The sequence below is a fragment of the Loxodonta africana genome, chromosome 15 (assembly GCF_030014295.1).
Source record: "Loxodonta africana isolate mLoxAfr1 chromosome 15, mLoxAfr1.hap2, whole genome shotgun sequence".
Taxonomy (NCBI): domain Eukaryota; kingdom Metazoa; phylum Chordata; class Mammalia; order Proboscidea; family Elephantidae; genus Loxodonta; species Loxodonta africana.
Genome location: NC_087356.1, coordinates 25264316 through 25292308, shown reverse-complemented (window position 1 = coordinate 25292308; position 27993 = coordinate 25264316). Strand labels below are relative to the sequence as shown.

The 27993-nt window shown below is 43.4% G+C and overlaps 1 protein-coding gene and 1 long non-coding RNA gene across 2 annotated transcripts in view; both read left to right on the top strand.

Moving 5' to 3' along the window:
* The window catches only part of TGFA (transforming growth factor alpha), a 132854-nt gene that overhangs the window by 8203 nt on the left and 96658 nt on the right, over positions 1-27993 (top strand). The window lies entirely within an intron of this gene.
* LOC135227776 (uncharacterized) overlaps positions 1-27993 on the top strand; it is a 35854-nt gene that overhangs the window by 5216 nt on the left and 2645 nt on the right. Inside the window, exon 1 of the long non-coding RNA XR_010317947.1 lies at positions 1-27993. This exon is cut by the window's left edge and continues 5216 nt beyond it. This is a non-coding gene — a long non-coding RNA (uncharacterized LOC135227776).

Genomic DNA, 27993 nt, shown 5'->3' with positions numbered 1-27993 from the left:
CTCTTCAAGTATTTGTAGGTGATTAGGGCTTCCTCCAGCCCCTGGGTGGTGCAGTCGGTTAAGCACTTGACTATAAAACTGAAAGGTTGGTGGTTCGAACCTACCCAGAAATGTCTCGAAAGAAAAGCCCAATTATCTGCTTATGTGAGGCCACAGCCATTAGAAATCCAGTGAAGCACAATTCTACCCTGACACACACGGGGTTGCCGTGCATTTGAATCGACTCGATGGCAGGTGGTGGTGGTGAGGCATTTATCAAGAAGGACTTCTACATGTGACTCCTTTTCATCCAGCCTGCTATTGTCTGGTCTTTTGGGGTTTTAATCTTTGAATGTGTTAACTTTCTGACTGAGAACCCCAGTAGCAGAGTCCTGGCTCCTCCGTGTTCAGCCTCAGATTAATGTCTGCTGGCACATGCCCTCTTTTCCCGACTAGTTGGATGGCCCCTTGAGAGCTGGGACCCTTGGTCTTCATCTCTGCTGCTGGCACCACTGAGCACAGGCCAGTCTTTGGAGGGGACCAATAAGCATTCAGTGATTCCACGGAGTGGGTGCCCAGTGCAGGAGGCTCCAGTGTGGACTCAATTGGCAAACACTTGGCTGCTTCGTTAACGTTAATCCTGATAAACTCTTATTGTGATAATCAAAGGTGGTCCCATATGAACTCTTACATCACTGATGTAACTTAGTCCTCAGAATGGTGTTTTGTTGTTTTTAAAACATGTTGTGATTTAATGTTTTTCTATGATTGCAAAAATGTATTTTTACTGTGGAACGTATAGAAAATGCAGGGAAGCATAAGAGAAAAATGTTTTAAAGACCTATAATCCCATCCATCACTCAAAGATAACCACAGTTAACATTTTGATATAGAACCTGATAGATGAATGCATAGGTAGATATTATTTAAAAGAATGTATGATTTTCAGTGAGCTCACTCTGTTCAAATGACTTGTTTTTGTAACTTAACCTTTCATAATAAACATTTTTAATGTCACTAGACATTCATCCGTAATATCACTCTTAGTGGCTGGGTTATATCCCCTTGAGTATGGTTGGTTGGCTGTTGGATGCCATCAAGTCCATTCCAATTCATAGTGACCCTATGTGACTGAGTAGAACTGCCCCATAGGATTTTCTTGGCTGTAATCTTTACAAAAGCAGATCACCAGGTTGTTTTCCTGCAGAGCCACTGGGTGGGTTAGAACTGCTAACCTTTCAGTTAACAGCTGGTTGCTTAACCGTTGTGTCACCGGGGCTCCTTTCTCTTGACTGTATGTACTATAATTTAACCAATTTTGAAATACTTTGGCCATAAGTGTTTCTAATTTCTCTCTGTTATAAATAATCTGCACAGTGTTGTTGGAAATTGATATAACTTTTTTTGGAAGTCAGCGTGGCAATAGCTATTGATTTTAAATGGCATAACTTTTGAGTCAGTAATTTCCCTTTTTGAAATATAGCCTACATAAACACCTAAATGTACAAAGAAAAATGTAAAGGGTGCTTGTAGTTGGCATCTTTTGTAACAGCAACAGTTTGCTAGTACCCCGCTATGATAAGATCTCTTAAATAAGTGTTTATATATCCATACAGTGTTTTACTATGTGCCCATTTAAAAGAAGAAAGATTTCCATGACACGTTACATTTCACAAGGCAAGTTGCAGAACAAAATGGAGAGTACAATGCCTTTGGTTTAAATCAGTTCATTTTTTATAGCAAGCGTATATTAAATGTATAATGCTTAAAGTCAGTTAAGATAAATAATGATACAACAGACATTCTTGTGCATAAATTTTTAGCTCATATGTGATTATTTTGGACAAATTGCTAGAAATTGGCCTTTTCTCTCACCAGCAGTGTATGGAGGCCCATTTGCATGAATCTTCCGTAACACCAGAAGTTAGTTTTGACATTTGCCAAATTGACTAGGGGAAAAAGATCTCAGTCCAATTTTCATATTTACTATTTTTTAGGGTGAATATTTTTATCTGTTGGCCATTTGCCATCTTGTTATTTGCATCTTAACCTTTTCTTTTTTTTTTTTTCCTTATGAGTGATCAGCCTTCTCTTAGCGTATTAATCCCGTATTGCAAGCCCCTTCCCCCCCCACCGTTTATTGTTTGTCTTTTACTGGTTTATGGTATTTTGACATACCGAAGGTTTTTATTTTTATGTAGCAGTAACTATAAATCTTTTCCCTTAAGCTTTGTACCATTGCTTGTATATTTAGAAAAACCTTCCCTACCCTGTAGTGGGAGTCCCTGGGTGATGCAAACAGTTAATACACTTGGCTGCAACCAAAAGGTTGGAGGTTCAAGTCCACCCAGAGGCACCTCAGAAGAAAGACCAGGTGATCTACTTTAAAAAATCACCCATTGAAAGCCCTGTGAAACACAGTTCTACTCGGACACACATGGGGTCACCATAGGTTGAAATTGACCCGACAGCAACTGGTTGGTTAACCCCAGATAAGGCAAACATTTATTCATTTTTTCTTATAATTCTTTAGTGGTCTCATATATTAAGTTGAACTCTTTATACTTTATTTTAGTCTGTAGCATAAGGTACAACTCATTTCATTTTTTTTAAAAAAGATAGCCAACTAGTAATCTCATTGCCATTTATAGAATAATCCGTCCTTCCGCTTGCCATTTGAAATTTCATTTTTATCATATGCTAAATTCTTACGAGTACGTGGATCTGCTGGTGGAATTTCAGTTTGTTTCCATTGTTCTGAATTTTGCTCCTGTGAATTTATTTATTCTACAAATATTTATTGAGCACCTGTTTTGTGGTGGGACAGCTTCTAAATGCTGGGAATCAGTCAAAAGTGGGACAGAGCCCTTGTTCTCATAAAGCTCGGTTCTAGTGGTGAGAAATTTCCCCCTGCTATCTAAATGGTAGGAAACCCTGGTGGTGTAGTGCTTAAGTGCTACGGCTGCTAACCAAAAGGTCTGTAGTTCGAATCCGCCAGGTGCTGCTTGGAAACTCTACGGGGCAGTTCTACTCTGCCCTATAGGGTCGCTATGAGTCGGAATCGACTCGATGGCAGTGGATTTGGTTTTTTGGTTTTATCTAAATGGTTATTGCTGGTATAGCAAAGCTTTCTTCCCCCGTATTTTTTTTTTAATGGGTCTTGTTCTAACAGTCCTTCAGTTGATACTTTTGGGTTTTCTGTGCAATCATGATTGATGATCTCATAATTTTGAATAATGATCATTTGGCCTCCTGGAGTAGTTTTCTCTCATTACTTTTTCTTACAGTGCTGGCTAGGTTAAAGAACATGATAGGGGGTTTGGGGAGCCCATTCCAAAGTGGGGGCCATGACTTTCTGAAAGACTTGGCACTTTGTTCTGTTTTGTGTTTTAAAGCAGGAGGAGATAATGTGTTATGTTTTTTTTTTTCTTCCAAATGTTTTGAGGATATTTATTGACTCAATTATATTAAAACCATCCTTAAATGCCTAGAGTAAACTCTTCTTGGCTATGTGGTATCATTCTCTGTACGTATAGCGAGATTTGATCTGTTGCAAGGTGTTTTGGGCCTTGCTTTCTCTTTTTAGATTTTGAAATCTAAATCTTTATAAAATAAATCTTGAACTTTTCATCTTCTTTTATTCTCTGGAATAGTTGAAATATTGGAACCAGCGGTTTAAAGCCTTGAAAGAAATTGCTTATGACACTTCAGGGCATGGCCCCTTTTTAGTGGCCAGTGCAGATTTTCTATTTTCTTGGGTCAGTTTTGGTAATTTTTTATTTTCTTCAAAATTTACTCAATTCAGATTTCTAAAATTTTACCATAGATTTGTAAATGATCTCCTTTTAATTTTTTTTCTTTTGCATCTGCAGCCCCAGTTAATGTCACTTTACCAAATATGAAACAAAATTAACACCTAGGCTTCAAAAATAAACTAGTATTTTAAGTTGGCTTTTCTCGATAATGATGTTTTCGTGGGGGGGGGGCTTCTTCTTAATCAATAAATCAGATTCAAATGCAAGTTTCACATTGAATCCCATTGCTGAAATCTATTGCTGTTGAGTTGATTCCCATCATAGTGACCCTATAGGACAGAGTAGAACTGCCACCATGGGATTTCCAAGGCTATAAATCTTTATGGAAGCAGACTGCCACATCTTTCCACTATGGAACCGCTGGTGGGTTGGAACCACTGACCTTTCAGTTAGCAGCTGAGTGCTTAACCACTGCGCCACCCGGTCTCCTCATATTGAGTAGTTTTCCGTAAACCCAGGTAAATAACTTTTTAGTTTGTTTGCATAACTGCATGTGCCCAGATTGTTACAGTAATGCCATTTCTGCTTTCAATTGTACATGGCATTGCAATTTATTATACAGCCTGCTAAGTAGCTTCCTGGTGGCTCCTTGAGCTTAAAAACCTTCAAATACAACATTGTGGTCATTAGGGGCTACTATAGTGTTTGGGGAAATGCTGGTGGCATAGTGGTTAAGTGCTACAGCTGTTAAGAGGTTGGCAGTTCAAATCTGCCAGGCACTCCTTGGAAACTCTATGGGGCAGTTCTGCTCTGTCCTACAGGGTTGCTATGAGTCAGAATCCACTCGACGGCAATGTTTGGAGTAAGACAATCAGTGCCGGTAGGGGAGATTGTTGTTTGTACTTTTTTTGTTTTGTTTTGTTTTTAAGATCAGCACTTGAAATACTGGATTCTTGCAAAGAAACTAAATCGTCCGTTTAGGTTTTTTAGTGCCTTTAATCTGAGTTTAAGGAGCCCTGGTGGCACAGTGGTTAAGCGCTCGGCTGCTAACTGAAAGGTCAGTAGTTCGAACTCACCGGCCACTCTGCAGGAGAAAAATGTGGCAGTAAACATTACAGCCTTGGAAACCCTATTGGGCAGTTCTCCTCTGTCCTGTACGGTCCCTATGAGTTGGAGTGGACTTGACAGCAACAGGTTTGGTTTTGGTTTAATCTGAGTCTGAATGAGGTCAGTATACAACTCCCTGGGCGCTTAGAAGAGTGAGGCACTTTTACTGCCCTTGGAACTCTGTCGTCATCTCTTGCCAGGTCTGAAGCATTCTCTGTGTAACTGCTGTCCTTCCAAAAGGCACAGGAGATTGACTGACTAAGTGGTACCCGTAATGTGGTGATACAAAGGCGCCTGGAGCTGATAACTGGGAGGTTTGCAATTACACACTCTGCCCCCTCCCTCTGCCAAGCCTTGGCACCTATCAAGGGAAACACAAACTTACGGTGCTTCTCTTGGTTGAAAAACAGCTTACGGCCTGTAACTTCTACCATGGCAGTGGCTTTGAGGAATTGACATATGAATTCTCGCAGGGCATAACCTGTTCCACAACCCTTCAGTTTGTCGGTTTGTCGTACTGTGGAGGCTTGTGTGTTGCTGTGATGCTGGAAACTGTGCCACCAGTATCTTAAATACCAGCAGAGTTATGCACAGTGGACAGGTTCCCGCAGAGCTTCCAGACTAAGACAGTCTAGGAAGTATGGCCTGCTGATCTATTCCGAGAAAATTAGTCAATGAAAATCCTGTGGATCACAACAGAACATTGCCCATTGTCATCAGGAGGGATCAATCGCTAGAGGAGAACATCATGTTTGATGAATTAGGGGACCAGCAAGGGTGAGGGAGACCCTCAATGAGATGAATTGGCACGATAGCCTCAATGATGGACTTGAACATTCAGGTGATCGTGAGGATGATACAGGACTGGGTAACGTTTCATTCTGCTGTATATATGTATAAGGTCACTGAGTTGGAGTCAACTTGACCACAGCTATCTATCATCCATCCATCCATCCATCTAGCCATCCAGCCATCCAGCCATCCTCTGTTCACCTTATTTGTCACTGAGCTCTACTGAAAACTGCATGCTTGAGCCCTTCACACCTTGGGAGGGTTTCTGGGTTATAGTTTTTACATCAGAGGAATGTGTCAGACGGTTTGCATACTGAACACAGTCCCTGCCAGCAAATTTAAACAATGACAGATGTTTTTTTGCACATAGCAGACCTTGGGTGTTAAAATTAGGGTTTCAGGGGATGAATCATAGGTCCCTGAACTGGAATGAAAGCAAGCCTGGGGCTTGAGCATTCTTTTAGGGATGTGAGGTCAACTCATAGATCACACAAATGGGTAATCCTTCTGGAGCTGGACTCTCCCTGAACCTCATCAACCACTCCCCTGGCCCCCAAAGAAAACCCCCAAAACAAACAGCCCTTGTGCTGGCCACAGTCCAGGCTACTTGGTGCTTACAGAACACGCATACTCTTTTCGTTACCTACCCATGTGGGCTGTTCAGAACACACTTCTTCTCCACTAGCCCTGGTTAAGTCCTGCTCATTCTTCCTCCAAAATGAAACCAAAATCAGAACCTACAAACAAAAGAATCTGAAACCCAACCCCCAAACCTGAGCTCCCCAGCAGCATCCTTTTACTCGGTTTAACTACCAGGGAAACTACCAGGTTTCTTTCTGTGCCCAATACAGGTAATTTGTATAGCCATGTTTTTTCTTTCCTTGAAAAACGACATTTGGTAGATTCTGTTTTGAAATCTGCTTTTCACCAGCAACATATAGTGTAAACATTTCTGAGGCAAAAAATATAAATATAATCAATGACCTATGATTCTTTATCCATCCCTATTGATGGAGATGTAGGTTGTTTTAGATTTTTAAATATTCAGACCTGAGGTGAAAATACTGGCAGCGAAATCCTTGCTAACATTTTAAGTTATCGTTTATGACATACCCCCAGAAATGGATTCTTAGGTCAAAAGGCACATATCTTTCCCATCTCTTTAATTATGTTTGGACAACCTTCCAGAATGGCTGTACAAATTTCTGCTCCTATCACCTATATGGAGCCCTGGTAACACAGTGTTAAGTGTTCGGCTGCCAACCAAAAGGTCAGCAGTTCAAATCCACCAGCCATTCCTTGGAAACCCTAAGGGGGCAGTTCTCCTCTGTCCTATAGGGTCTTTATGAGTCAGAATCGACTTGACAGCAATGGGGGTAAGACGATGATCTTTGAGTTGTCAACTGGTGTCAATTCCACAGGGAGAAAGGGTTATATTTTTAGCCCTCGTAGGTTGAAGAAGGTTTCAGAGACTGGACTGGTTATGCCCAGTAGGCCATTTGAAAATTAGAGATTTAGGCTTAAGAACACAGCATCAACTCGGTGTGTAATGGGAACTCGTTTTCTTATGAAATGGCTCTTTCCCTTACTGTGCAACAGAGAACAAAACAAAACAGTCCTTTCAGCTAAATTGGATTTTTTGGATTTCAGATAAAAGGCAGGGCGTTTTTCTTTTAACGCTAGTAACAGAGGCTTTGGAGTATCTCGCCTGTCACTCACGTGGGCTGTATCTAAGTGATCAAACAGTACTTGGAACCTTTGTGAACCAGGCATAGTGTAGAATTTGGTTGTTAATTCATTCAAGGAGGCTACTTTATTCACTTATGCTGGATTATAGAGCCAAAGAAATGAATAACAAAAACAGGATCTATCACTGCAAAGTGAGGGATGCTATTTATTTTATTTGTTTTTGTATGTGGGTTGTTCATTTCAGCAAGCATTTACTGTGTGTGTCAGATACTTTGCTGAGCTGTGCAGATAATTGATACAAAGGGGACTGTGACGTAACCCTTGACCCCAGCCCCTGAATTCCTTGCAGAGGATGGCAGAAACACACACACAATGTTTCACAAAACAGCATTAGGTGCACAGCAGGCAACCTGGGCTCAAAAGAAGAGTCAGTGATATGACATGGCTAGGACACTTTTTTAAAGAAGCTAAGGGCCAACGTTTAGGACACTGCCTGGCACAGATTTCACTCTCTAAGTGCCTTACCTGCTGCACCAACTCCTTTAGTCCATCTAGCAATCCTTTAAGACATTTTACAGATGAGAATAACGAGGCACAAAAATGCTAAGCAACGTGCTCAGGGTCCTACAGCCAGCAAGTGGCAGAATGAGGGTTTGAACCCAGGCAGCCTGGCTCCAGGGCTTGCCTGCCGTCCTAGCCACTCTGTTGTTCTGCTTCTCTGTGTCATTCATGGAAGGCTATGGATGCGGAGGTGCCTGGAGCCATTCCTGCGTGAGGGTGCCATATTGCAGTAGACATCAGGCTTATACATAACCAGACTTTCAGACAGCCGTTCCCCTAAGCATTAACATATCGAGAGTAATTGCCACGCTGGTTGTTGCCATGCTGGTTAAAAAGAAATACTGTACTGCTGCTTGCCAATGCTGTGAAGTATGATAAAAAAAAAAAAAAAAAAAGCAAGTGTGGAAGAGTGCTTTTTCCCCTCCTCAGTCAAGAGTTCAGATGCTCAGAAAACAGGTAATCACGCGAGGCATGCTATTTGATATGTTTTGTTGTGAACAGGAAACCTCTAATAATCATTAATGGTGAGAGTCTGCATTTCTGGAGTTCCTGGGTGGTACAAACAGTCACTGCACTTGACTGCTAACCAAAAGGTTAAAGGTTCAAGTCTACTCAGAGGCAACTCAAAAGAAAGACCTGGCAATCTACTTTCAAAAAATCAGCCATTGTAAGCCCCATGGAGCACAGTTCTGCTCTGAAACACGTGGGGGCGCCATGAGCTGGGGTCGACTGGACAGCACCTGAGTTTTGGTTTGCATTTCTACTCTACGTTTTGTAAAAGGTGTTTGCTTTAAAGGGTGAACTCTTCCATTTATGCAGGCAGCCTGTCACCCAGTGGGTGACATGCCTTAAAGTCACAGTGCAGGTGGGCTGCAGCCCCTAGGACATTCTGCTGGGTCCCAGCTTCCTGTCCCCACTGCCCCCACTTCTAAGTCTTCCCCAGTCAATGGTTACCCCAAGTAATAGCTCAAGATGGCAGTCTTTTACACTTTTACTTTAACACTTTTAGTTCTTCACAGTCCAGCTAAAGATAGAACCTGTAACATTAGCACATTTGCAACATTAGTGATGACAGGTACCCCCAGAAAAAAACAGGCATTTCCCCTGACTAATAGCAGATAAGAACAAAAAATGCCTTTGCTGTTTCATTGTGCATAGGAACTTCATTCAGCTAGCTGCATCTTTTTTTTTTTTTTCTTTAGATGGCCTTTGCCCCACTGAACAGATACTTAGACACTTTAGTACCTGGCTCATGTCTGGATCCCCAGGTGTTAGAGCAGGGCCGCGGTGTGGGCATTGTGCAAATGTTTGTTCAAGGTGGGATATTTTTTTTTTTTCCAGGTAGAGGGAAGGGAGTTGTATACATTGGCAAACAGTAAAACAGCCAGTGAGGTCGACCTCTCTTTTGCAATCAGTGAACTTCTGAAAACAAACACACACAAAAAATGTGGGTTCTAAAAATCTGTATGCTTTTTAAACTTGTTTGATAATCCTCTTCTAGAATAGTCTCCCCTTAATTTGTAAATGCAAATCATTCATGTTGCTGGTTCGCTTAAAATAGATGGATCACTTGCAGTGGCCAAAAGAAAAAAGTGGACAAGTTGGTGACTCTATAAACTCATTCTACAGGTCCATTAGGGGGCTGCAGTATGTGTAGTAAGGGGAAGAGTTGATGTTTCAGGGAGCCAGGGAAGTAAACTATCTCCTGAGATTTAAACACACAGACAGCAACTCTTTATAGAAATTCTGTCATCCTTGGAGCAGAGGCTTCGTATTTCCCACAGTTGCACGTTCGGCTTCCTTGATCTTCATTTGTGTCAATTAATCTCTTAGGAACCACTATCTATTATTTTTTCCCGGTCTAAATGATTTTTAGTTGTAACATACAGCAGAATTTTTTTTAAAAAGGAGGCTTAATCTTTTACAACAGAGCAGTTCCTTTGGATCAAAATGTCTTCACCTTTTCAGTTTGTACCTCACAGCCCAAGGAACCAAAATTGCACAGAGCTGGTGAGTGATAACCAGGAAAAAGTTTTGGTGAAATAAGCCCCACTGTTTTCCAGCAGTAAAGAAAATAGCAGGAGGGGCCCAAGATGGCAGAGTATTCAGATGCTTCCTATGGTCCCTCTTACAACAAAGACCTGAAAAAAACAAGTGAATCGAGTATATATGACAGTCTGGGAGCCCTGAACATCAAGGGCAAGTTGAGGAGTCAGACTGAGCAGCAGGGTGAGGAAGAGATAGTTCAGAAGCAGCGAGGAGTTGTCAGACCTGACCCGGAGGGAACCAGCACCCTGCAGGCTGGATTCACTGGTGTGAGCGTGGTGAGACGAACAGTGGCACTTGGGACACGTTTTCCACATCAGGAGAGACTGAGTGGCAGAGAGTCCACTCACTCCTCCAGAGTCAGCGAAAGGTGGTGATCAATCAATAAAAGATAAGTAAGCACGTCTAATCTACCACGTGGATCAAAAAAAACCCCTTTGGGGAAGAAACTCTCTCCCGTTTACCTGACTACTCTCCACTCTGCACCAGGTCCAGAGCCGGTTGCAGTGATAGCTGCTTCCCCTGGGCCAGAAGTAGGAACTGTTGCATGCCCTGAGCCATTATCCTGGCCTTGAAGAAGGAATAAGTTAAAAAAGTAGAAAAAAATAATCTTCCAGCTGCCCTAATCTGGGAACTCAGGAGAGAAACAGCTCCTTTGCCTAGGCACAGACATAAGGGGTCCATGGACTTTGAACGCCTTTCACTCCTGCATAGACTTGTGTAGGCCCATTTCAACAGCATAGGCCTGCATTAGCACATTACAACAGGGTGGATACCTGAAGTCTAACTTCAACTGTTTCAACTATATGGTGGAGGGGTAGGTTCATGACATTTGCACCACTCTGCCTATTAAGCAGGGCCCTCACCTGCCCACATCAGAGGCCTGAGGACTGGTGGCTCCACCCGTGCCACCTAGCCACCACAACAGGGGTCCAAGGATAAGTGGTGCCTCCCAGTCCTTACAGCCAACAGCACTGGGTGCCCATAGTCAGCTACAAAACCCACCCACGTGCGTGCTCTAGGGAACAGGGACATGCTTTCTTCACAGACACTCAGGGGTCATTGTCAGTCCCCTGTCTTGCTCAGCGTGTGACCCCTGCTACACCCAAATACCTGTGCCTACACCAATCACTTCTGCGTGTGTAAGACTGTGAGAGCCTGCACCACATGCTTGGTGATCAACTACCTGGACTCCTGAGATGAATCTATACAAGAAAAGTAAATTGACTCCTGGGCTCATATACCTAGTAACAGCTCTAATCACCTGGTGACAGGATGTTAGAGCTTCAAAGTTGCCAATAATCAGATAGCTCACTCAAGCAACCTATTTGGACGTATCAAAACAAGACAAAACAAAACAAAAAGCTAGGACACAGAAAACATAAAATAAATAAATACAATAACTTATTGATGGCTCAGAGACAAGAGTCGTATCAAATCACATAAACAGTAAGCTCCCAAAACACAGAATCAAGAAATCTTCCAGATGAAGAGAACTTCCTGGAACTACCTGACATAAAATACAAAAGATTGATATACGGGAGCTCTTCAGAAGATCAGGCAAAATGCAGAACAAGCCAAGGAACACATGGACAAAGCATTAGAGTAACTTAAGAAGATTAGAGAAGAGCGTAATGACAAATTTAATCATTTTCAAGAATCCGTAGACAGCAAACAGAAATCCAGAAGATAAACAATAAATTTTCAGAATTAGACAACTCAATAGAAAGTCATAGAAGCATTGAGGAAATGGGAGTGAGAATTAGTAAGATTTAAGATAAAGCACTTGACACCAAAGTATTTAAGGAAAAATCAGAAAAATGAATTAAAAAAAAATGAAGAAACCCTAAGAATTATGTGTGACTCTATCAAGAGGAATAACCTACAAGTGATTGGAGTAGCAGAATGGGGGGATGACAGAAAATACAGGGAAAATTGTTGAAGAGTTTTTGGCGGAAAACTTCCCTGATATTGTGAAAGATGAGAAGATATCTATCCAAGATGCTCATTGAACCCCACACAAGGTAGATCCCAAAAGAGTCACCAAGACATATTATAATCAAACTTGCCAAAACCAAAGATAGAGTCACAAAGGACAATAAAAAGTCACCTACAAAGGAGTGTCAGTAAGACTAAGGTCGGACTACTCAGCAGAAACTATGTAGGCAAGAAGGCAACAATGGAATGACATATATAAAGCCTTGAAGGAAAAAAATCGCCAGCTAAGAATTATATATCCTGCAAAACCATCTGTCTAATATCAAGGAGAAATTAGGACATTTCCAGATAAACAGAAGCTTAGGGAATTTGCAAAAACCAAACCAAAATTACAAGAAATACTAAAGGGAGTCCTCCGGTTAGAAAATCAGTATCATCAGATACCAACCTGAGACTAGAACACAGGACAGAGAAACCAGATATCAACCCAAACAGGGATATCCAAAAATAAATCAAAGCTAAAATTCTCAAAACTGGGAAACAGGGATGTCATTATGTGAAAGATGACAACATTAAAACAAAAAAGAGGGACTAAAAACTGTACTCATAGAAGTTTCATATGCAGAGAAAGTCAAGGCGATATCAAGAAATAAAAGATTGGTTTAAACTTAGAAAATTAGGGGCAAATATTAAAGTAACCACAAAGGAAACTAACAATTCTATGCATCAAAATAAAAAACAAGAAAAACGTGAAGACTCAGCAGATACAAAATGACAATGAAAAAGAGGAAAAGAAAATATATAAGAGAAAACGACTCAGCACAGAAAATTAAGTGGAACAAAGAAAATGTCAATAACACACAAAAAAAGGCGTCAAAATGACAGCACTAAACTCATACCTATCAATAATTGTGCTGAATGTAAATGGACTAAGTGCACCAATAAAGAGAGAATGGCAGAATGGATAAAAATCACGATCTGTCTACATGCTGCCTACAAGAGACCCGTCTTAGACTTAAAGACACAAACTAAAACTCAAAGGATGGAAAAAAATATACCAAGCAAACAACAATCAAAAAAGAGCAGGAGTGGCAGTATTAATTTCTGACGAAATAGATTTTAAAGTAAAATCCACCACAAAGGATGAGGAAAGACACTATATAATCATTAAAAGATCAATATACCAGGCGCGTGTAACAATAATAAATATTACGCACCCAATGACAGGGCTCCAAAATACATAAAACAAACTCTTAACAGCATTAAAAAGAGAGATAGACAGCTCCACAATAATAGTAGGAGACTTCAACATACCACTTTCGGTGAAGGACAGAACTTCCAGAAAGAAGCTCAATAAAGACACAGAAGATCTAAATGCCACAATCAACCAACTTGACCTCATAGACATATACAGAACACCCCATCCAACAGCAGCCAAGTATACTTTCTTTTCCAACACACATGGAACATTCTCTGGAATGGAGTACATATTAGGCCATAAAGCAAGCCTTAACAGAATCCAAAACATGGAAATATTACAAAGCATCTTTTCTGACCATAAAGCCATAAAAGTAGAAATCAATAACAGAAAAAGCAAGGTAAAATAAAACATGGAAACTGACCAACACCTTGCTCAAAAACTACTGGGTTCTAGAAGAAATTAAGCACAAAATAAACAAAACTCATAGAATCAAATGAGAATGAAAACACTTCCTACCAGAATCTTTGGGACACAGTGAAAGCAGTGCTCAGAGGTGAATTTATGACAAAAAATGCACACATCCAAAGAGAAGAAAAGGCCAAAACCAAAGAATTATCCAGAGACCTCGAACAAATAGAAAGAGAGCAGCAAAAGAAACCCTCAGGAACCAAAAGAAAGCAAATAGTAAAAATTAGAGCAGAATTAAATGAAATAGAGAACAGAAAAACAATTGAAAGAGTTAACAAGACCAAAGGCTGGTTCTTTGAAAAGATCTACCAAATTGATAAACCATTGGCCAAACTGACAAAAGAAAAACAGGAGAGGAAGCAAATAACCTGAATAAGAAATGAGATGGGCGATATCACAACAGACCCAACTGAAATTAAGAGGATCATAACAGAATATTATGAAGAATTGTACTCTAACAAATTTGAAAACCTAGAGGAAATGGACAAATTTCTAGAAACTGCCTAAACTAACACAAACACAGGTAGAACAACTAAATAAACCTAACAAAAGAAGAAATTGAAAAGGTCATTAAAAAACTCCTCCCCCCCCCCAAAAGAAAAATCCCTGGTCCTGATGGCTGCACTGGAGAATTCTACCAAACTTTCAGAGAAGAGTTAACATCACTGCTACTAAAGGTATTTCAGAGCATAGGAAAGGATGGAATACTCCCAAACTCATTCTATGAAGCCAGGATAACCCTGATACCAAAACCAGGTAAAGACACAAAATTGCAGACCAGTATCACCTCCTGAACTTAGACATAAAAAATCCTCAACAAAATTCTAGCCAATAGAATTAAACAACATATCAAAAAAAAATCATTCACTATGACCAAATGGGACCAGGTATGCAGGGATGGTTTAACATTAGAAAAACAATCAATGTAATCCATCACATAAATAAAACAAAAGACAAGAACCACATGATCTTATCAACTGTTGCAGAAAAGGTATTTGACAAAGTCCAACACCCATTCATGATAAAAACTCTCAGCAAAATAGAAGGGAAATTCCTCAACATAATAAAGGGCACTTACACAAAGCCAACAGCCAACCTCATCCTAAATGGAGTCTGAAAGCATTCTCCTTGAGAACAGGAACCAGACAAGGATGTTCTTTATCAATGCTCTTATTCAACATTGTGCTGGCGATCCTAGCCAGAGCAATTACACTAGAAAAAGAAATAAAGGGCATCCAAATGGGTAAGGAAGAAGTAAAGGTATCTCTATTTGCAGATGGTATGATCTTATGCGCCAAAAATCCTCAAAAAATCCACAAGTAAACTATTGGAACTAACAGAAGAGTTCAGTAAAGTATCAGGATACAAGATGAACATACAAAAATCAATTGGATATCTCTACACCACAAAGAGAATGTTGAAGAGGAACTCACCAAATCAGTACCATTTACAATAGACCCCAAAAAGAGAAAATACTTAGGACTAAATCTAACCAGAGCTGTATAAAACCTATACAAAGAAAACTACAAGACACTACTGCAAGAAACCAAAAGAGACCTACATAAGCGGAAAAACATACCTTGCTCATGAAGACTCAGAAAGACTCAACATTGTGAAAATGTCTATTCTACCCGAAGCAATCTATAGATGCAGTGCAATCCCGATCTAAATTTCAGTGGCATTTTTTAATGAGATGGAGAAACAAATCATCGACTTCATATGGAAAGGGAAGAGGCCCCAGGTAAGTAAAGATAACTGAAAAAGAACTAAGTGGGAGGCCTCACACTGCCTGATTTTAGAACCTATTTATACCACCACGATAGTAAAAAACAGCCTGGTACAACAATAGATACATAGACAAATGGAACAGAGTTGAGAGTCCAGACATAAATTCACCCACTTGAGAGCACCTGATATTTGACAAAGGCCCAGAGTCCGTTAACTTGGGAGAAGTTAGTCTCTTTAACAAATGATGCTGGCATAACTGGATGTTCATTTGCTAAAAAATGAAACAAGGCCTATACCTCACACCATGCACAAAAACTAACTCAAAATGGATCAAAGACCTAAATATAAAATCTAAAATAATAAAGATCATGGAAGAAAAAAGTAGAGACAATGCTGGGAGCCCTAATACATGGCATAAACAGTATACAAAACATTACTAACAATGCACAAACACCAGAAGAGAAACTACGTAACTGGGAGCTCCTAAAAATCAAACACTTACACTCATCCAAAGACTTCACCAAAAGAGTAAAGAGACAACCTACAGACTAGGAAAAAAAATTTTGGCTATGACAAATTCAATCAGGGTCTAATCTCTGAAATCTACAAGATACTGCAAAACCTCAACAACAAAAAGGCAAATAACCCAATTAAAAAATAGGCAAAGAGTATGAACAGGCACTTCACCAAAGAAGACATTCAGGTGGCTAATAGATACATGAGAAATGCTCACGATCATTAGCCATTAAAAGAGAAATGCAAATCAAAACTACAGTGAGATACCATCTCACCCCAACAAGGCTAGCATCAATCCAAAAAACACAAAATAATAAATGTCAGAGACGTCGTGGAGAAACTGGAACACTTATACACTGCTGGTGGGAATGTAAAATGGTACAACCGCTTTGGAAATCATTTGGCACTTCCTTAAAAAGCTACAAATAGAACTACCATATGATCCAGCAATCCCACTCCTTGGAATATATCCTAGAGACATAAGAGCCCAATAGATATATGCACACCCATGTTCACTGCAGCACTGTTTACAATAGCAAAAAGATGGAAACAACCAAGGTGCCCATCAATGGATGAATGGATAAACAAATTATGGTATATTCACACAATGGAATAGTATGCAATGATAAAGAACGATGAATCTGTGAAACATAACATGGATGAACCTGGAAAGCATTATGCTGAGTGAAATTAGTCTGTTGCAAAAGGACAAATATTGTATGAGACCACTATTATAAGAATTCAAGAAAAGGTTTAAACAGAGAAGAAAACATTCTTTGATGGTTACAGGAGTGGAGAGGGAGGGAGAGAGGTACGTATTCGCTGACTAGATGGTAGACAAGAATTATTTTAGGTAAAGGAAAGAACAACACACAATACAGGAGAAGTCAGCACAACTGGACTAAACCCAAAGCTGAGAAGTTTCCTGAATACAATCAAACACTTTGAGGGACAGAATAGCAGGGGTGGAGGTCTGGGGACCATGGTTTCAGAGTCCATCGAGGTCAATTGGCATAACAAAATGTATTAAGAAAACCTTCTGCATCCCACTTTGGTGAGTGGTGTCTGGGATCTTAAAAGCTAGCAAGTGGCCATCTAAGATGCATCAGCTGGTCTCAACCCACCTGGAGCAAAGGAGAATGAAGAACACCCAAGGAAAATATGAGGCCAAGAGACAGAAAAGGCCACATAAACTCCATCAGCCTGAGACGGGAAGAACTAGATGGTGCCCAGCTACCACCAATGTCTGCCCTGACAGGGAACACAACAGAGAATCCCTGATGGAGCAGGAAAAAAGTGGTATGCAGAACTCAAATTCTGGTAAAAAGACCAGACTTAATGGTTTGACTGAGATGGGAGGTACTCCAGAGGACATGGCCCCCGGATTCTCAGACCAGAACTAAAACCATTTTTGAAGCCAACTCTTCAGACAAAGACTGGACTATGAGACGTAAAATGATACGGATGTTCTTTTTAGCTCAAGTAAACACATGAGACTATGTGACCAGCTCAGATCTGGAGGTGAGATGAGAAGCAGAGGGGAACAGGAGCTAGTTGAATGGACATGGGAAATACAGGGCGGAGAGGAGGAGTGTGCTGTCACATTGTAGGGAAAGCAACTAGGGTCATATAACAATGTGTATATAAGTTTTTGTGTGAGAAACTGACTTGAAGTGTGAACTTTCACTTAAAGCACACTAAAAAAAGATAAAGAAAATAAATGTGCTTAATCATTCATAGATGTGCTTCACCTACTAATCAGGGAACACTATCCGGTGTTTTCTGTTCTTCTGTGGGAGGAATCGCCTGAAGCCCGGAGATGGTTCTGCCCCATTGGTGGCTATTCATTGGCCAGTGAGCTCCTAACTTTGAGAAATGAACTGCAGAGGGGGCTGCATGGGTAGTGTTTGACCCCAGAATACAGGATATATTATGCACCTTCCCTTGACTATACTTCATTAAACAAGGCAGAGCACCAGTTGCCCTTGGGAGTGTGGGAGAGGGTCAGGCTGGAAGGCGAGACTTCCGCCTCATGAGTGTGGTTTCCTTCTTGGGGTTGCCAGGCCCAGAGGCTGGTTCTCTTCAATCAAGGGTACCCTTCTGGGGCTCTGATGTCATCTGACTCTACTGTAAGCGTAGCAAACGCAGAGGAATGACTTCACCGTTTGGCCCTGAAGATAAAGTCATTCACTTTTGTGAGAAAGCATGATTAGGCTCCCAATATGATAAGTAAAAAGCATTAAGAAGATCTGGATTGTTCTAAACTACCTGGCTATGTTCTGTTTTTGGTTTTCTCCATTTTACTCATTGCTGTCGAGTCGATTCCGACTCATAGCGACTCTATAGGACACAGTAGAACTACCCCATAGGGTTTCCAAGGAGCACCTGGTGGATTCTGACTGCCAACCTTTTAGTTAGCAGCCATAGCTCTTAACCACAGAGCCACCAGGGCTCCTTCTCCATTTTGGCTTCTTTTATAAATAATTTAGTCACTGCTTTCACCTGGGCTGTTTATCACCTGATGAGCTATTTTCAGAGGCTTCACAGGAAAGGTAGAGGCAGAAATTTTCTGAAAAACTAGGACTCAGTTTATATAAAAACCTTTTGCTTCGAGGAGGTGAATAAATTGGTATGAATAGCTATTGATATTCTCATGTACTGTCTCCCTCATGCAGGGGGGAGAAGAATCCACTGGGCTTTTGAAGTCATACTAACGGTCTCTCTGGATGACCCCTTGCTCCGTTGACAATAACTGTGTGTGAGAGTGTGGGGGTGAGTGTGTGTGAGAATGAGTGTGTGCATGAGAGTGCACGGATGTGAGATTGTGAGTGTTTTGGCTGCCTCCTCGTCAGAGGGAACGCTGACTTCTGCCTTTCTAAGAGGGAAGGGCTCCTCTTCGTGGAAGATACGTGGTCTGTCATAGTGCTCCAGCCGACAGCCATCCAGCATCATTTACACTACCTTAACAGGTGGCTGTCTCTGGGGAGAGGGCAAAGGAGGGAGGAGGGAGGAAGGAAAGTGTAGACCTGGCTTGTGCGTAAGAGGTTGCTGCAAAGGCAGGACATTAGAAACCCACAGCAGAGAGTAGTCCCTGGCTTTGTTTGCAGCGAGTACACGCCCTGGGCACAGGCTGGAGCTGAGCCTGTTCATGTTGCTCCCTGCTCCCTCTGCCTTTTGCTTCTCATTTCTGCTCCTTCTCCACCAAAAGTCAAAGGAGTAAGTAGAGAAAAGGGTGATGGAAAAAGTTGGAAACGGGTAATGGTGATGCTTGCATGACATGATGAACACAATGTCACCGAATTGTACCTGTGAAGAATGCTGAAATGGCAATTGTTGCGCTACACACATATTCACCACAATATAAAAAAAATTAGGGAACGGGAAGAGTAGTGTTGGATGGCGGAAGGAGACCCTGCTTCCATTTCCCAGAGGAGAGCTATTCCTGTGTCTTCCCCAGCTTTTTGTTTTAAGTTGACACGACTAAAAGGTACTTGATGTTCTCCACCCCACAACCGTGGCTTGCCTCGTTCTTACTGGTTTGTCTCCAGTGTCAGCAAATGAGTCGTCTTGAGCTACCCTCTCTCCTCATACAATCAAGTGCACTTGGGTTATTTGGTAAACAGCTTTCCCACACATAGCCATAAGAACAAGTATTGGCCCGAGAGGAATATTCCATAGGCCTTAAAATCAGGCAGTGGATCTAGAAAGTCAAATGGGTTCACATTCCTGTCTGTTCCCTCCCTCCTGGGCCTCCTGGGAGTCTTTTTGGAACCCCACGACTATAAAACCCTGGCAGTGGGCTTTGTTTGTGGCTTGGCAGTCTTGTTACTCTATGGGTATGTTTCCTATTGTACGACCCAAATGCTTTGGGTTAAATTAGAGAGACAGATGGGCATAGGGAGAGAGGGAAGAACTGGAAGGGGAAGGGACCATCCCAGTTAAGGGAGGGTAGGCCAGTGTGCCAGCCTCTCAGAGACCACTTGTAAGGCTCTGATGAGTGGCCCTGTCAGTTCATGTGACTGTGAGCTGCTTCCAGTTCCCCTGAGTTTTGGTTACTTCTGCACGTGTGCAGTTGGAAGCTAAATGACCCATGCTTGAGGGGACTTTCTGTGCTAGGGTTCAGAATTTCTCAACAGGCTGCACCATTAGTACCTTAAGCAGAACAAAGTCCTGTGCATAATAGATGTTTAGCATCCCTGAACCTACCCACTAAATGCCAGGGGTGCCCCCTAGTCATTGTGACCATCAAAAACTACACCCGCAGATTTCCAGATGCTTCCTAGAGGGTGGCACCACCAGATGAGAACCCCTGGGCTAGGAGGCTGGTCTGGTCAGGGTCTCCCACCTCCTGCCCACTTCCTCCTCTGGCCCTTTCTTCATCTGATGTCTGCAGTTGTCCCCAAGTCTTTGCTCACCCACTCTCTCCTCTTCACCCTCAAGCTGTTCCTCACTTCTGGGTCCCAAAGAAGAGAACTTAGTCATCAGTCCCTGAAATGTGATGTGAGGCTTCAAGAACATGTGGGTTTTTTCCCTCTTAACTTTTGTAAATCTGTAGTTATGGGATTTGTGTCCTCACTTTGAGCCTTGCTTCTTCGCCAGCAACCCTTATCTTGTCACGTGAATTCTGAGGGGCATTCTGTGGCCAGCACTAAGAGAGCACGGTGGGGGACACACGGTGGTGATTGCCTTGGGACAGCACCCTCCCCTCCCCAAGGCCGATGCTCATTGGTCTGAAATGCTGCCCAGTCACACTGATATTTACATTGGCCCAAAACCCAAGGCTGGAAAGGCCTTTGGAGGGTGGTTCCGGGGGTGTCCTGGGTATTGTGGAGCTGTAAGAAGTGATGAGTTTGTCATCAACAAGCTATTCTCATGGAGAAAATGGGGCAGAGTTCAAGGATTGCTTATTTTCACCTCCTTCCCACTCTTTTGGTTCCCATTCTTACCCTATTTCCAAGCCACTTGCTGGGAGTGACGTGTATACATGGCATTGACAGAACAGAGGGGATGGGCCTGGCTTTGTTGGGGCCACTGAGAGGTTAACTCTGCTGGCCTGCAGTCCCCACGAATAGATCACTGCTGGCCCTGGGCCCAGAGGCTGGCAAGTGGCAGCTGAGACAGGGCCAGGGGGCCTTCGTGGATGGGGAGGTGCCTGTCACATCCCCAGCAGACTCTCTGAGAGCTGGGCATTGGCTCCTATCTCCTGGCAGCCGAGGGCTCTCCACTCAGGCAGTTTACAGCACTGAGGGGCTTGGGTCTTGCTGATAGAGTCCTTTTGTCTACCCCCCTTATCCCCAGTCTTGCCTCTAGTCTACTCCCCCTGCCCCTTCTTACCTCTGGGACTCTGGGATAGACAAGTGTAGCCCTTTCCAGAGACACTTTGATGCCTTGAATCCTAGTCAGCTGGAACAGGTTTTTGGAGTGCCTCAATTTGGCGCAGCTTCTTTACAACCTCAGAGCATGGCCCTGGTAGAGCCTGTTGGTGACTCAGCGGCTGGGGAACTCCAGCCAGCCCGGGAGGGCTCAGCAATGCTCATCCTGTCACCTTGCAATCCCAGGAACTTGGATGGTGGCCTCAGCCAGCCGGTGCGGGAGTGGGCCCTAGGGAAAAGGAAGTTTGACTCAGTACCCAGCCCCTGGTCCAGGTCTTTGATAAGGCTTTCATGCTTCAGAAGAGACAACTGCTTCCTCTTAGCAAAAACAGGTGTGGGGCCATTCTGCGCAGGTGTGGAGCAAGCACAGGACCTTCCTCACCCGCTGGATCCTGGTTTGCTGATTGTTTGGTAAAGATATTTTGGCGCTGTACACTATTTGCTCTGTAGAAGGGGGTCATCTCAGACTGCCAGATCGGTGGCAGCATTGTTCTGTCAGGCTTTGCAGTAGGTGGGGAGTGGAGAAGGAAGGTGTGAGGTGTTGCCTAATACCTGCTGACCTGTAGAAAAAATGAGCCTGAACAGGGCAGGGCCCATCTCCTTCTGAGAAGGATATCTGCACCTTTTCATGTAGCTGTTTATTTTTTGCATGCTTTTCCAGATGTCAGGAAGAGCACAAGTCAGCTCCTTTTGCAGCTGAGTTTCTTCTCTGATGATTCTGTGCATGTAATGTCAGTCCTGGGTATTTATAAGGGCTTCAACTCTAAAGAGTTTCTGGGTGGAGCAAACGGTTAAGTGCTCAACTACTAACTGAGAGGTTGGTGGTTTGGACCCACCCATAGGTGCCTTGGAAGACAGGCCTGGCAGTCTGCTTCTGAAAGATCACAGCCTTGAAAACCCTATGGAGGAGTTCTACTCTGCACACATGGGTCTCCATGAGTCAGAATCAACTCAACAGCAGCTAACAACAGCAACAACTCTAAAGAGCCCAAAGCATTTTTCAAATATTCTTATTTGTCCCTTGAAGTAGATGGAGATCAGTAACCAGGTCTCCTAAATCAGAGATGGTGGGGAATGAGGGACGGGGGTACCCATCTATGTAGGTGGCTACAGCGAGGCCCTCACCCAGCCTAAGTGCTGAAGGGTGTTAGGGGGAGAAAGGAGAGAGCACTGCCTGCTGAGATGGTCAAAAGAGGGTTGTGGAGAGTGTAGGATTGTGCTAGGCCTGGAAGGCTGGGGAGAAATAAGACCAAGGCAGTGAAGAGGGTTTTTCAGGCAGGAGAGAATGACTTAGCGTATTTAGGAGACCTTGACTAAACGGATACATTTGGGTGGAACAAAGGTCTTGAGTAGGGAGCATCCGGAGATGTTCTAGGAGTCCCTAGGTGGTGCAAATGGTTAATTTTCTTGGCTGCTAATCGAAAGGTTGGAAGTTCAAGTCTACCCAGAGGTATCTTGGAAGAAAGGCCTGAGAATCTACTTCCAAAAAAATCAGCCATTGAAAACCCTATGGAGCATAGTTCTATCCTGACACATATGGAGTCGCCATGAGTTGGAATCAACTTGATGGCAACTGGACTGACAGAGATACTGTTGTGCATTTGCTTCAATTGTGTGCCCTCATCTAGATTGTAAGTTGCTAAGGGTAGGTTCTGCCTTTCCTTGAAGAGCCCCTGAACACGCAGTGCTGGTTAAACACTCATTAGTTGGCCAGCCTCTTGCCACAAAGCTGTTCAATGAGCTTTATGCCCCTTTTCACCCTCTCCGTCTTCTTCTCCTTGGAAAATGGTCAGGCTACTTGAGGTCACTGAGTGCAGGCCATTCTGATTTCTCATAAAGTTTTAGGAAAAGCTGCCGACAAAATGAGTTAAGGGTGAGAAAGAACACCTTCCAGGGGCCATCTCATGGGGTGACCACACAACTCAGCATCACCTCGGTATGGCAGTTCAGCAGACTGAATTCCAGGCCAAGGATAAGGATGGTAAGTCCTTCACTCCAGCAATTTTTCTGTATTAAATGAGACGATTTAACATCATTATTTACATAGAGGGCACATTTTAACTCACCGCCCAACTGCGTAGTGGTGCAGCCAGGCATTTACAATGGCTTTCAAGAATTAGAAGGATTATTACTCGTATAAATTGTAGCTTGTAGGTACTTGTTCATCACTTTACCTCCAGTACGTAGCACAACATCTCTCATGTAGTAGCTGCTCAGTAAACATTTGTTGATCAAATGAATGCCAGGCATCAAGTGTTCTCCATTTCCACTGATGTCAGAAGAAGAGCCAAGACTTAGAGCTGTAGCTGTGGAATCTGGGATAGACATGGGGAAGGAATTCCGGAGGCTCCGTCGGCTTTCTCATTCCCCAGCTGCACATTTTTGGTACTTACCCCCCCCCATAGCTGTTTTCAAGCTGATGACCCTCTTAGAGAAATTAGGTTCAACGTGTTGTTGTTGTTGGGTGCCATCGAGTCGATTCTGACTCATAGTGATCCCATGTGACAGAGTAGAACTGCCCCATGTGGCTTTCTGGGCTGAAATTTTTATGGAAGCAGATCACCAGGTCTTTCTCCCACAGAGCGGAGAGGTGAGTTCGAACCGCCAACCTTTCAGTTAGCAGTTGAACACTTAACTGTTTATGCCACCAGGGCTCCTTCCATTCAATGTACATTTCGTGAAAACTTAACCAGGTGCTGTGGCCTGGGTGTGAAGATACAGAGATGGATGAGGCACATGCAAGTTTCTGACAACACTAGAAGGGGAGACAGACAAGACATGAAAATTTCTGAATTACAAGGTGGAATAAAATACGGACTGCTCTGAGGAAGAAATGAATATTTCTGATATTCGAGCAAGGCTTGGAGAGGCAAACTTGATTCCTTGGGAAGAGGAACAGGCATGCCAGCTTGAGAGATCAGCATACTAATCCTAATAACAGCTGCCATTTGTCACGTGCTTCTTATGCTGCTCGATGTAACTAGTTTCTATCGAGTCAGTTCCAACCCAGGGTGACCCCTGTGTCAGAGCAGAACTGTGCTCCATAGGGTTTTCATTGGCTAATTTTTCAGAAGTAGATCGCCAGGCCTTTCTTTCAAGGTACCTCTGGGTAGACTCAAACCGCCAACCTTTTGGTCAGTAGCTGAGCACAGTAACTGTTGGCATCACTTAGGCGCTCTTTTGTATGTGTTACCTCATGTAATCTTTACCACAACCCTGTGTGGGAGATGAACATCTTTATCACTTTTACAAACTCAGGCAACTAAGCAAAGGTCACACAGCCACAAGGGCCAGAGTCAGGACCCCAGCACCAGAGGGGCATGAGTCCAAGGCACGACACCGGGTAAGGGTAAGTCAAGTGCAGGGGATGTGGGGCAGGAGTGTGTGGGAGGAGTTTAGGTGGAAATGGAGCTTGGGACCAGATTATAGACCTTAAATGCTCTGCTAAGGACTTTGAGCTGGGCTTTGTGAGCCACTGGACAGTTTAGAGGAGGGGAGTGATATGGGATATGGTCTAGCACACGCTTCAGGAAGATCACTCTCACAGTGATAGCAAAGGTAAGAAGAAAGCTGTTGGCAGGAAAACCAGTTAGGCAACTATTGTGATAGCCCAGGGAGAGGTACTGAGGCCTGAACTGGGGCAGTGGCAGTATGGATGCGGGGTGGGGGTGGATAAATAGACTTTGTGGAGGCAGTGTGTGTGTAGGAGGGCTTGGCTTGGATATCGGTTAAGGGGAGGGAGGGGTTAACCATGGCTGTTGGGTCTTCAGCCCTGCCCAGAACGAGGAGGAGGAACAGGTCAGGGGAAAAGATGAGCTTACTTTTGAACGCGTGGTTTGAGGTACAGGCCATAGAGAGGGGTCTGGGTTGGAGATGGTGTTGGGATGTGGAAGCTGGGGAAGTGTCTATGAAAACGTGACATCAGTGTGGTGCCTTCTGTGGGCTGTGGCAGCACTTCAGCGGCCCCTACTCACCTGCCTGGGCTGTAATGCAGAAGATTCTGTTTATCTCTGATAATGTGGGTATTGTTGCTATACCATCTGGCTTGGACATCTTAAACGCAATTAATGTGTCGTAGATTTTCTTTTTTTTTTTTTTTCCCCCTCAGTAGGTGATCAGTAGGTATTTGATTATTTGACATAAGTCAATAGCAATTTTTTTAAACCCTCACAAGACTTAATACTCCAAGATCAGTGTCATGGAACGTACGTGGCCTACAGCTGAGCAACCCTGGGGTCTCAGTTGAATCTTCTTTGTTATGTCCTTGTGGTGAGTCCCAGAGGGAGGGCAGGAATCAGTAGTTATGACCACCTTCTCCTCATTCCCAAACTTCTTGGGAATCGTGAAACAAGCCAAGGAGGAAGCATGACCACAGCCAGATTTAGAGGGACTTTATGGGCTTTATTTCGTTCAGTCCCTGAAAGAGTCCTGTGAGGAGGTGGTTCTCCTTATTTTATGGATGGGAACACTGAGGCTCAGCGAGGTTAGAGGACTTAGCCAAGGTCTCACAGTTCAGGAGTAGCAGAGCCAGGATTTGAACCCAGGCCTGACAGCAAAGCCCTTTTCTGCTCTGCCATGACAGACCCCGAGTCAGAATTAGAAAGCGATAGCGGGTTGCAGTGCAGGCGTCCATCTGCCAGGCTCCCCCGCCTCCCTGAGTTCATTCTGTCTCCTTTTGCTTTTCTCATCCTCAGATATATTTAGTGTAGACAGATGGATATGGAACAGTCCTGTGAGCGTTCAGATAATACTGGCTGATTTTCCACGATATCATCGTCATGAGATACGGCCAAGACTCATCAAGTTGAACTTTGCCACCCCAGGGGTCATCAGAGAGGGCAGCTGAGGGTCCAGAGCTAACTAACCAAAGTGCATTCCTTCACTGGCTGCCAGCTTGGAATAGATTATTAAGTTGATACCACACTACATTGATTGGCATTTTTCTCATCTTCAGATGGAAAGTGCTTTGGTGGAGGATCACTCCTATCTTCTAGTTGATGTAATACCAAAACCAAACCAAACAAGTAGCGATCAAGTCAGTTCCAAATCGTGGTGGCCCCAAGTGTGTCAGGGTAAAACTGTGTTCCGAAGGGTTGTCAATGGCTGATTTTTGGAAGCAGATCACCGGGCCGTAAACGCCATGCTAAATAGAAGGTAGAATCGCACAAAGTTGTCATAAACTGTACACTCTCATTCAGATATTGCACCTGCAGCTGCCTTTCTGCCTGATCCCCAAGGCAGGGGACCCACTACATGGGACTGGAATAAGTCCAGTCAGTCCCCGGTCAGATAGCTGAGAGAGATGTATAGCCCTGTGTCTTCTCAGATGCCAGGATTTTAGGAATTTTACAGATATTCTGGCCCAGCTCTGTCATTTTAAGATAACCTGAGGTAGAGGTGTAACCGGACACCACTCGGGTTCTTGTCCTGTCTTACTAGCCAATTGAAATAAGACAGACACTAATTGCAACGGAAACAGAAAGTGACAAGTTTATTGTCTGCACATACAAGGAGCGCGTGGGACCTAGTGACCATAGACCACATGCTCGCTGACAAGGGGGCTGGGGAGCTTTTTGTTTCCAGTGGCATCGGGGGTTGGGTTCTGTACCCAGAAGTTTCTGCCCTTAGGCCTCCCATGCCCACATTTGGGGGTCTGGGGGGGTCAGTTGAGGTTGTGAGTTGTTCAATCTGTGCACGCTTCAAGGTGTAACTCGGGCTAGTTCAGTGGATGGAGCCACTACCTGCTGCGACTTCCTGAAAAATGTTGCTCAAAACAAGCTCGTGGTTAGCGAGACAAAGAGAGGGGGGCAGAGGTGTTGATTGGGGTTTTCAATATGGCTGAGCAGCCTGTTTCGGAGAAAGGTGAAGTGATTTTCTAAAGATGATACCAATCATGGATGACCCTCATTTCTGGGCTCCCCTGGTGGCCTGCGTTCCCCATACTCCAGCACATACCTAGCTTATACCCAGGTGAGAAAGGGAGGAGGGGTCTTTGCAGCATGCCTGTGTTCTTTGTGTGCTTCACAGGGGGAAACCCAAGCGAAGTAGGGCCAGTTGGACCCTTCATCCTGAGGCTACATAATGTCTGTCAGGAGTCCTTGAGTGGTACAAATGGTTAAGTGCTTGGCTACTAACCAAAAGGTTGGAGGTTTGAATCTACCCAGAGGCACCTTGGAAGAAAGGCCTGGTGATGTGCTTCTGAAAGGTCACAGCTTTGAAAACCCTATGGAGTGCAGTTCTACTCTGACACATGTAAGGTTGCCGTGAGTCAAAATCGACTCAATAGCAGCAGCAATGTCTGTCACTTACAAGCTGGGGAAACTTGGGCAAGTTATTTAACCTCAGACCTCTGTTTTCTTACCTCTAAAATGGGAACATGATAGTACCTACTATGTAGGAGTTGCTTTGTATATTCAATAAGATGTTGTGTGCTGCTATAATTATTAATAACAATATCAGCCACAATAATCATCCCATCCTGAGTGATGTGAGGAGGGAACTCAGGAGACCCATCAGGCTCTGATGGTCTTGTCTCCACTGTGCCCCCACTGACACAGCAATGTCTTCCTGCTAACTCGTATGATATCATGGGCACGTATGGGTGCAGGGACTAAGACCTCACTCGTGGAGGCTCATGACTAAGAGTGGCCCATTCCCTACAGAGTTGGTTTCTTTGTGCATCAGACCTGCCACCTGAAACAGGATACCAACTTTTACAAGTAATTTCTCAGTGATAAGACTGTCTCCTTGGGCAGCAGGGCCCCACCTGCTTTTTAAAGCAGCACTTCCGATCCGGGTGGAAGAAGAAAGAGCTCTTGGTCCCTGAGCCTGTCTGTCCAAG